Below are 10,545 nucleotides of genomic sequence, written 5' to 3'. Positions count from 1 at the left end.
GGAAAAGCATTTGCTTTGTTTGTGATTCGGCACTGAGGCTCCAGGTTGTGGCAATGTTGATGCTGCTCTGTCAGAGGGTATGCCGTTTTCAGCATATGTGCCTGTGTGTTTATCCTTTCTTCATTGCTGCCCCAGTCAGATTTTCAGTACCAAAACAAACTACTGACAACAATCGTGGTTAGATGGGGCTTTATGAGAATGAGAGTGACTTTTCATGATTAACGAGTGCCTTAATTTTTATAAATTAAACTTATCTAACAAAAATACTCTAAACTTTAGTGGCTTAAAAACTCTATACAGACAGGTGTTTGAAATAATTTTAGGGGTTGTGGCTTAGGTTTAGATGACACTTCTCTTCCTTACTATCACTTACATCATATTTTCTCTAAGTTTTTGTTACATCACCCTTCAGGACATTATCACCATCTTTGTGGCAAAGCAGTCACTTAAATGTGGGACGGACCAGAGAAAAGGACAAAAGTGTCAAAGAGATAAGTGATCTCTCAAGTAGTAGAGAATAATATGTCATGCCACTTCTACACATGATCTAATTGTGAGAGTGTGTTCATATGACACATGTAATGACAAAGGCCAGGGAGATATATACAGACAGACTTACATGTCTAAGTGTCATACTTGTTGAGAATAAACAAAAGAAGTGTGTTCTAAGTACTGTGATTTTGTTCTCTGGCTCCATTTAATCATATCGAGAAACTAATTTCAAGATCCCAGGCCCTGGGGGAGCTGGATACTTTCCAATAGCTGAATAACTTCAGTTTCAAGGAAATGGTTGTCTGAGTCCAGCCATCTGAGGTACAACTTGTAAGGAAAATCCAGTCTTGTTAAAATCCAGTCATTTCAAGGACAACATCTCCATCTTGCTGACAGGGTTAACTATGTTCAAATTCACAGGTCCTGACTATCCCAATTGATGGAAACTCCCTTGTTCAACACCTTAAGTCAAAATATGTTTGGACAAAGCTACAGTCCATCCTGCTCCCCGTTGATTTCTGGTTTCATCCTTTAAATATGCTGTATAACATCTCTTCAGCACCACAGTCCAGTTCTCCAATCTGTTCTGCAGCCATGGTCAGTTAGTAGCACCCTGATTACAATAAAGTTTTATCATCTGCGTTGACTTGGTGTTTGAATTATGTTGGATTTAAGTGGGGAGGGTGTAAGGAGAGACAGACACACAGAGAGAGAGGCGCTTAGAGGGAATACAGATAGCCATGGAGAGCTGAGAGTTGAGGCATTCCCATTTCTTTTCCTTCATGCCTTCCTGTTTCATTATTTTCCAAATAATTGAAGTCATTACTGTTTGTAACCTAATATTTTGACTCAGTTTATCAGTCAAAGTCTAATCAGAAGACAAAAGCTACTCTAAAGATTTGAGCATGGAGACTATAATAATTTTTTATGAAATGAAAGATACAAGAAGGGATAAATAATTATCCAAATCATGTAGATGCTGAGAGAAGTGAAAGTGAAACAGTAAAGAAATGCATTTGGAAGAGCACAGCACTTAACTCCTGTCCTGTGTCTCCGTGCTGAGTTTTATACTGTGGCAGAGAACACTGGAGTGATGGAATAGGTTATTCCATCACTGGTGGACCAACAAAACTCGTCAGAAAGTATCTCACGAGAAGTGCTGGTGAATTTGGTAATAAGTAAGCACTAATGTATGTTCAAGCCTTTTGGGAGGCAGACACCAGTAACAGGAGTTATAAACTATGCCAGAACAAACATGTGAGCCCCTTTCCCCATCTGTGCACCCAACACCCTCTGAACATCGTTCCCACTAATAAAAGAGATGTCAATGTAGAAAGTTCTTATACCTTCAAACAGGGAAAAGGAAGATGGACTTGAGGATAGAAGGAGAAGAGCTGGGGTCTAGCACAATGGACACACTCTGAATAATGGTGCATAATGTATTTGTTGTTTTAGTCTTAGAAGGTTCCTCCTCTTAGAACCAAATGTGATGAAAGGGGTCATGCTTCTCCCAGAATAAATAAACACAAGCTCAAAAGTGTTTTTATTCTGTACTTAATATTCATTATGCTCATGTGTCTTCCTGTTTTCTCACAGTGTGTCAATGCCCTCAACAAGATCCTCACTCTTATGTCTGGTAATCATGAAAGAACATTTTGTCAGTTGACTGAACTATAACGAAAGTTCAACCGCTCTTAGTAAGAGCTAAAACAATGTTTAGATTACCCCCACCCCCCAGTCTCCCATTTCCACAGGAGCCAGGGTATATTTTGAAGCCTGCTTGTGACTAAGTCTTCATGACCCTGTCATTATCAGTGTGAGTAGTGAGAAAACGAAACACAAAGCTGCAGATGTGTTTCTGCAGCCATCTGGCTCTTTCAGGAGGTAATTTACTTACCTAAAAATAATCACATGCATATGGGCTTACCCTCCCTTAATGAAATAGTCATAAAACTGTTCACACTCATTCCCTTGAGTTAAAAAAAAAAAAAAAGCATTTCTTCCATGATACTGTTCTTTTGTTAATATTCATATTGGATCAAAGGGAAAGCAGCAGCTCCTACACATCCTCAGAAACACAGAGAAAAATCTGTTGATGAAATGTATTTTTTATCAAATACCTTCTTTTAGGCATATTTAGTCAGTGAGTTTATGTGTGCATGCATGTGTTTCAAGTAGCTATAATAGTATCACATTTTTAAGTTATTAATTTAGAGTGTGGGTTCCAAAGAGAGAGAGAATGAGACAGAGAGAGAGAAAGAGAGGAGGGGGAGAGAGAGAGTTCTGGAAAGAAGAGTTTCAATAAGCACCAATCACCTATGAACATTTCAGTTCCTGCCAGCACTGAAAATTTTAATTCTTCAAGCATGAACATTGCAAAGTACTGTGTAAATACATTCATGGAAGACATGCATTAGAGCCTCATCCATCATCTTTTCCTTCCTTGTTGCATTGCACTGTGTAAGGCAGCCTAACTTGAGGGGTAGGGGGTAGTGCTACCCGCTATTGCAGAGACATGACAGCAGAAAGCATGGTAGCCTGATTCCCTTTCTGAAATCACCAGATTACTTGATTAGTCTTTAAATCATATCTCTCCGATTCTATGAAGTATGGATAGTGGCTTCTCAGGAATGCCCACATGCATGTCAAGTCTTCATTCGATGGAGAGCTTGAGGGGCCACATGAGCCTAGAGAGCTGCATTTAGGACCATTCAGGGAAAGGGGGTGACATAATGTGAGCTGCTTTCTAAATCTTCAGAGCAAATACATATCACTTGTTAAAAACCCAGCACAAGACTGTAAGCTAAAATAAATGTAACTTGACGAAGGAAATTTAAGTTAGAAAGAAATTATTGATTTATGCTGGTGTCTGTAATTTTACCTGACTCACTTATATCCTAAATTACAAAGAGGATGCTCCTTTATATTTTTAGCTTCTCTGAATGTTTTCAAATAGCTTCGAAGTAAGAGCAAAACAGAGAAACAGCTGTCCCTTGTTATTTTGTTTCCTGAATACAAATAGTCTTAAATTGCTGTAAATGGAAAGTCTGGAATGAATTCAAACACAGCCTGTTTAAATACACTCAGACTGATGTTTGTATGTGGAGCCTTTGCAAAGGGCAGCACTAGAAAATACTACACATTAACTTGTCGAACACTCCAATCTAAGGCTATGGCTTCCCTTCTGTTTGTTAGGTAGAGTCATACTGGCATCATTCACACACTTTTAAGGCAATAAATCACAAATATTTTGAAATCAAAACATCTGAACTGGAGCATTAATTCCTGAGGCATTTGGAGTGGTGATTTCACTTCAGTTCCTCTTAGGAAAACAAAAGTCTTTTTTTTTTTTTTGAATTTTATTTTTTTCTTATCAGTTACATTTTATTAACTCTGTATCCCAGCCCTGCCCTGATTCCTCATTCCCTCCCAGTCTCTCCCTCCCTCCCTCCCTCCCTCATCTCCACCTTGCCCCTTGCCAAGTCCACTGATAGGGGGGACCTCCTCCCCATTCATCCGATCCTGTTTTATCAGGTATCTTCAGGACTGGCTGCAAAGCTCTCCTCTGTGGCCTAACAGGACTGCTCCTCCCTTGGGGGGTTGGGAGGCCAAAGAGTCAGTCATTGAGTTCCTGTTAGAAATAGTCCTTGTTCCCTTCAATATGGGAAACCAATTGGTTACTGAGCTACCACAGGCTACATCTGAGCAGAGGTTCTAGGTTATATCCATACATGGTCCTTGGTTGAATGTCAGTCTCAGAAAAGACCCTGTGCCCAGATATATTTGGTCCTTGTGGAGCTCCTATCCTTTCCCCATCAGACTAACTCCCCTTCTTTCTTATGATTCCCTGTACTCTGCCAAAGGTTTGGTCATGAGTCTTTGCTTTGAAAACACTGCTAGTTAGAGTCTTTCAAATGCGCTCAGTAGACTCCTATCATACGTTCAATGCACATCCCATCTGTACAAAAGAATTTTTGAACTTGGCTATTTACTATAGTTCAATCAAGCATTAAATGTTTTGATATCAAGAATAATAATGGAAGCTTGCATCTAATCGTTTCTCTTTCCTTCTGACTTCGGCCAATTAAGTATGTGAAAGTTTATTCTACATATCAGTCAACAGAATGTGTTCCCTTTCATTTCTCTACGCAACCAAACAGTGTATCATGATTCCTATTCTCAGCGTACTCTTAAATCAAGATTTAGTGAGCAAATTTATCAAGTATTTGGAATTCTAAAGTTAGATCCACTTCCTTTTGTATATTTAAGGAAATAGTGTAAGAAAGGTTTAAGAAATGTCATAGACAGGACAGGATCATATCTAGTGGGATTCATAAATAAATCCTTGGTGTCCAGCATCATAGTCCAGATATTTATCATGAAGCCATTTCATATTTCAGTTACCAGTCCAGGCAAAGGAAGTGATTTTGACTTCCCCCAAGTATAATCATCACACAATTGCATAATATTTCGGATTAGTTTCCTCCTTGACTCACCCACAAAGATGTTGTACAGCCCATCGTGTGGGAAAATTGGAAGACATGTTATGCTCAGGGATTTGAAATAAAATCTGGCTGTGGTTTTACTACCACAGAGATCACTTTGAGATCACAAAGAGAACACTAGCATCCAAGTAGGAAGTTAGTGCAAGACTGAACATAGTTAAGAAATAACACTAATGAGCAAAATGATAATAAGCCATGAGTTAAAAAAATTATAAAATGTTGTATTGAAAAAATAAAAAATGAATAGTTATTTCACTCATTGTAGATACAGACAAGCAAATAATACAGAACTGTATCACACACACACACACACACACACACACACATGAGAGAAAGAGAGAGAGAATATGCATGTTTTTCTGTGTAAAACTATACCAGTTCTACTCTGCAGTTCCTATCTTGATCTTGACAGTTAAGGCTTTGGATAGTGAGTGAAACTCTGAGTTTCTTAACTTTGTCCACACTGTGGTTAAGAAGCTTCATAAAATTAAGATATAAAGCTCTTATCTGTATTTTAGTGATAGCTGGATGGTACTCAGAGTGATTTATAGTTACCTTGATCCATAATGTAATTATATACTTATATAATAATTTGTAAACTAATCTAGCATTTAGTTAATTTATTAACATCTAATTAGTTTCCTTTTTAAATATATATAAATAGGTACTTAATACTTGTATATATGTATATTTAACATTCATGTCTCCCACAAATATTTTCATTGAACAGTAGTGATAAAGAACAAACACTAAGTAAAAATTAACAGAACAAAATGATCAGAACATTTATGTTGCAGAGAACTGAAGCAACATTAGAAAATTTATTCCTAAATTATGTTCTTGGAATCATTGTTCTGTCTTTAGGAAATTCTCTTCCAGGCATTTTTAGACACTATTCATAAAATACTCACTTTCAAAATAAAAATGCACTTTTCTGGCAAATATTTTCCATATAACTGACATAAATTAGAACTAATAGAATCAATTTCCATATATAGCTTGTGTGTTTCTAATGCTCTGTATTATAGCTAACACTTGTGTAGTTGAACTGCTTGTAATGTGTTTCACATTGTCATCCCTGTCAAAAATAAATGGAGGGATTTTTGGTATATTTTTCTCTCAGAAAAAAGTACTTTTCTCTTTTAAAAATGATTTTCCCTGCCCATTGGGTGCTCACTTTCCAGATGGGTTCCCTAATAAGAGGAACAGGAACTGTCTCTGAACAGAACTCAGTGGCTGGCTCTTTGATCCCTTTCCCCTGGGTGGGTGCAGCCTTGTCAGGCAACAGAGGAAGACAATGCAGACAGTCCTGATGAGACCTGATAAACTAGAGTCAGATGGAAGGGGAGGAGGTCCTCCCCTATCAGTGGGCTAGGGGAAGGGCATAGGCAGAAAAGAGGGAAAGGGGGTGGGATTGGGAGGAGACAAGGGAGGAGGCTGCAGAAGGGATTCTAAGTGAATAAATTGTAATAAATAAATAAAATTTAAAAAATGTGGTTTTTTTTTCCCTTTTGTTAACTTAGCTTCAACATGGCTTCTTGACATTTTACTTTTCAAGTTACATTTTATCCTAAATCAGTCTTTGCTTGAACTGGATTTTACCATTCCCCATGTTTCTTTGTCTTCTCTAATCTCTTAGACACCCACCTAAATCTTTCTTCCCTTTAATCATTTACTAGTTTTCCCTCTGAAGACCCTAAGCTCGTATTTTCCATATAGAAGCTTTTTTTTCGTCCTTCAGAGTTAACTGTCAGATTTAATATTCATTTTGATCAACAGTGTGTGTGGGGGTGGAATGTCTTCTTTAAAAAATGTTACTTGGTGTTTAACCTAGTCTTATGTCCTCAGGCCTTGTCATAGTTCACCTCCAGGCAGCATTTAACAACACCTCTATTTCCCTTTAGCAAATGCTCCCTTGCAGGACGTGGCCAACACTTTCCCCTCATTGTTTCTTCTGTCTCATTATGCTTTCTCTGCAGTTTTGTGTCTCTTTTTCCTAAGTGACTATTTTTAATGAGTAATCCATTAATTGTTGAAGTCTCCTCTTTACCCAGTTCTTTCCCCCAACACCTCTCCTGTATTCCAGACCCACTCCTCTTCCATTTCCCTTCTTAAAAGAGCATGTTTCCCAGGTATATCAACCAAACATGGCATAACATGTTACAACAAGACGAGGCACATACCTCATATCAAGGCTGCATAAGGCAATCCAATAGAGGGAAAGGGTCTGAGAGGCAGGCAAAGGAGTCAGAGGCACCACCAGTTCCAATGTTAGGAGTTCCACAAGAACACCAAGTAATATAAGCATAACATATATGCAGAAGGAGTCATTTTTTCATCCCAGCTCTCCTCTTTTATTCTCTGAATATTATTTCTTTATTTCTCTTTTTGTTTGGGAAGTCCCAAGTACATATGGTAGTATTTTTCAGCTTAACTCTCACTCAGAGTTATATATGTTTTTTTTTAATTTTACTTTCTTAATTATTCTAAGAAATATTGCTGCAGCCATATAACCACCAGTCACTTCAATATTCTTGTCTCACTCATACTACCCACTTCCAGACTCTCTCTCAGTCATGTTAGTGACACTGAAGACTTATCTTGTCACTCCAATTCGTATAACTTTTTATAACAATTGAGATAGTTAACTTTACAGAAATCCAGATTAGGGTTCATGGTGCTAATGTGTAGGTCCCTGGTCATCCAGATTTGCAGCTAAAGGGTCTTAGAGGGGGTACCGAATCAGGACAGGTTCGCATGATAGAAGAATCCATTCCTCCCACAACTGAGAAGCAGAGGAAAGAAAGGGTAGGGGTCAGAAACCCAAGATCCCTTTTATGGATATAGCAACACTAGACTTCCTTCCTTCCACTGGGCCCAGTTCCTCAGGGCTCTAAAGGAGCTTCAGAGGCTGAGGAACACACCTCAACTCAATTTGTAGAGATCTAAAGATCAAGATCCAAGCTGTATCCCTTGTATTCCCTAGATGTCATTATTGGGAAATTGTCAATTTCTTTCAAAATTCTGTCTTGTTTCTATTCTTTACCAGTCCGGTTTTCATAACTGCCACATGGCAACTTCTTTCATGCAAAATTTGATGTCACCTCCTACACACACAAAAACAGGTTGATCTTTCTTGCACTTCACATGTGAAAATAAAATACTTTTAACATTTGTCACAATATGGATTTTATCACGTCTCACATTCTCTAAGCATTTCTTTTTAGTTGTTGGTATTCAAGAAGTGTATATTCTCTATAAATTTATGCCTGTTACTTACTAGTTATTCTTCATATATTTTAAACAAGTGAGAAACTGTAAGTTAGAAACATGTATCATGACACCCAGTAGAATTACTTGCATTATTTCACATTCATTCCTAAATCAAGGTGAAAATTTTGTTTGAATTCATGTTTCTGTAACTACTGCATGGTTCATCTAACATCTGGAGAGATGATATAGATCTAAAAACATCCTGGACCAAAAGTATCCTAATGTATCATGCAGAGGTTATTTACATTTTTGTTTTGCTGCAGGCTGTATAGTGAATAATAAAATGAACATTTTCAAGTGAAAAGTCATTTCACTCCATACTGAGTCTAACCACCTATTTAAAGAACTTTGAAAACACATTTGCTGATTTATTCTCTTCTCTAAGAGAAGCTTAGCACCTAAACAATGTGATTATGGGAATTTCTGAAATAGCTAAAGATGTGAATTTATACAGGTTATATTTTTAGCTATAGCATTACGTAACATTTATTTTAAAGAGAAAAAGTTGAGGCTTAATTTTTGTTTTTAACTTTTTATTGGTTCTTTGTGAGTTTCCCATTATACACATTACACCTCAAAAACTTGTCCCTCTCCTCCATTGTACCCACACTCCACCCTTGCAACAGCCCTCCCCCCAACAGAGAAAAAAATCTTGCTACAGAAGCTGTATTGTGTCACAATGTGTCCCACATTATACCCTCTTGTCCATACTTCCTTGCTGGCAGATATTAATTACAATGACTCCATGGTCTGTTACCAGGCCTCTGGATTCTGTAACTCTGTCAGTATTGGAGCCTCATTGGGACTCTTCTGCCACACCCTGTTGTTGCCCTGGGAGATCCTGTAGTTCTGTATCTGTAGGACTGTGTCCTTCATGCACTACAGCAGTTAATCAGTTGGATAGATGTTGGGGTAGGCCAATTCAAAGCCCTCGATCTGGGCCTGAGAGGTATCTGCAGGGGTCAGCCTGCTCCTCTCCCTCGATGCTGGCTCACTGTGCCTTCTCGCACTCAGTATCAGCTCTACCGTGCTGCCTGAGCAAGTTGCAGGGTCTGCTCTCCTCCTCCAGGAGACCCCAGGGCCAGGTCTCTCATCTGCCGAAGGTGGTGATGGGTGATGGGAGCAGAGGGTACCTCTTCCTTGTCATGCTGCCAGAGCTGACTCTGTGTGATCAGTGCTCCTGCTCGCATGTCCCTGTGGCCAGCTTTCCCATGATACCCAGGTGAGATGTGGGGCCAGTTGTGCAGAGCCCTCAGAAATCCACATGTTCCCAGACAGAAGCCCAGACCAACAATCAACCACTTACAGACCCAGATGTAGCAGCACAAGCCAGAACCACACCATCGTCCCAGGTGACATCACTGGCTACTCACATCAGGCTGTTCCTTGCTACCCTCCGAGCTCCAGTTCTGCCTCTTTATTATGCCTGCATCCTTTTGCTTCTCTTCCTTTTCCACTTCTCAGTCACTTACTGGCTCCTCTTAGTGGTGCTTGGGGTCTCTAAATGTCTGGGGTCATCTGAGGCGCGGCCTCAGGAGTGTCAATGACTCACTCATGCCTTATGGTGCTGGGGCAGCAGTCGTTCTGAGCCTGGTCTGCCCCCGCTCCCCCACCCCAGGCCTGTATGAAGCCAGACTGATGGTCATATCAGACTAGCTCAAAGTCTGGGCCCCACAGTGCAAGTCTGGTGGCTGTCTCTGGCTCACTCCTGCTGGGGCCTGAGGTCCAAGGCAGGGTTCTCATAGACTTAGGCTTGCTTCCCATTCTGGGAGCCCATCCGGGCTTGCCTAAACCTTGACTGGCGGTCCTCTCGGCCTCACTTTTTTCAGGAAATGTTAAACTGCTAATCATTCGCATGTTCTTAGGTCAGAATGCTGAGCAGAGACATACCTTCTCTCCTCTCTGTCACTTCAGTAAATGGCATATGCAGACACACCTCAGGGCCTCCAGGGGCAGGCAAGTTTAGGTTTTAAGTTGCATTAGACTCATCTGTGATATTTGCCATATCAGGTTTTGCCCCTTAATAAGCATCTTATTGAAAGACGCCATTGTAACAAGTTGTGATGGGTTTCATACTTACAAATGTGAATTAATTATTTTCATAATATATATATATATATATATATATATAATATATTATATTTTTATATCAGGTAAGCATTATTAATGTTTTCTCAAATTATGTTTTAAGCTAACAACACCAAGACAAACTTTAGTTATAATACTTTATATTACATTTAATTAAAACTCCAATGGAAATTAACAGACACACTAG

General features: G+C 39.2%; 1 pseudogene; it reads right to left on the bottom strand.

The window, feature by feature from the left end:
• Nucleotides 1-10,101: 10,101 nt before the first annotated feature.
• Nucleotides 10,102-10,227, bottom strand: LOC129684648 (small nucleolar RNA SNORA17; annotated as a pseudogene).
• Nucleotides 10,228-10,545: the final 318 nt, after the last annotated feature.

The sequence above is a fragment of the Psammomys obesus genome, unplaced genomic scaffold (genome assembly GCF_907164565.1).
Source record: "Psammomys obesus unplaced genomic scaffold, mPsaObe1.curated_primary_1811, whole genome shotgun sequence".
NCBI classification, from domain to species: Eukaryota; Metazoa; Chordata; class Mammalia; order Rodentia; family Muridae; genus Psammomys; species Psammomys obesus.
Note: the sequence above shows the minus strand (reverse complement) of the source record. Positions and strands in the feature narration are given on the sequence as shown.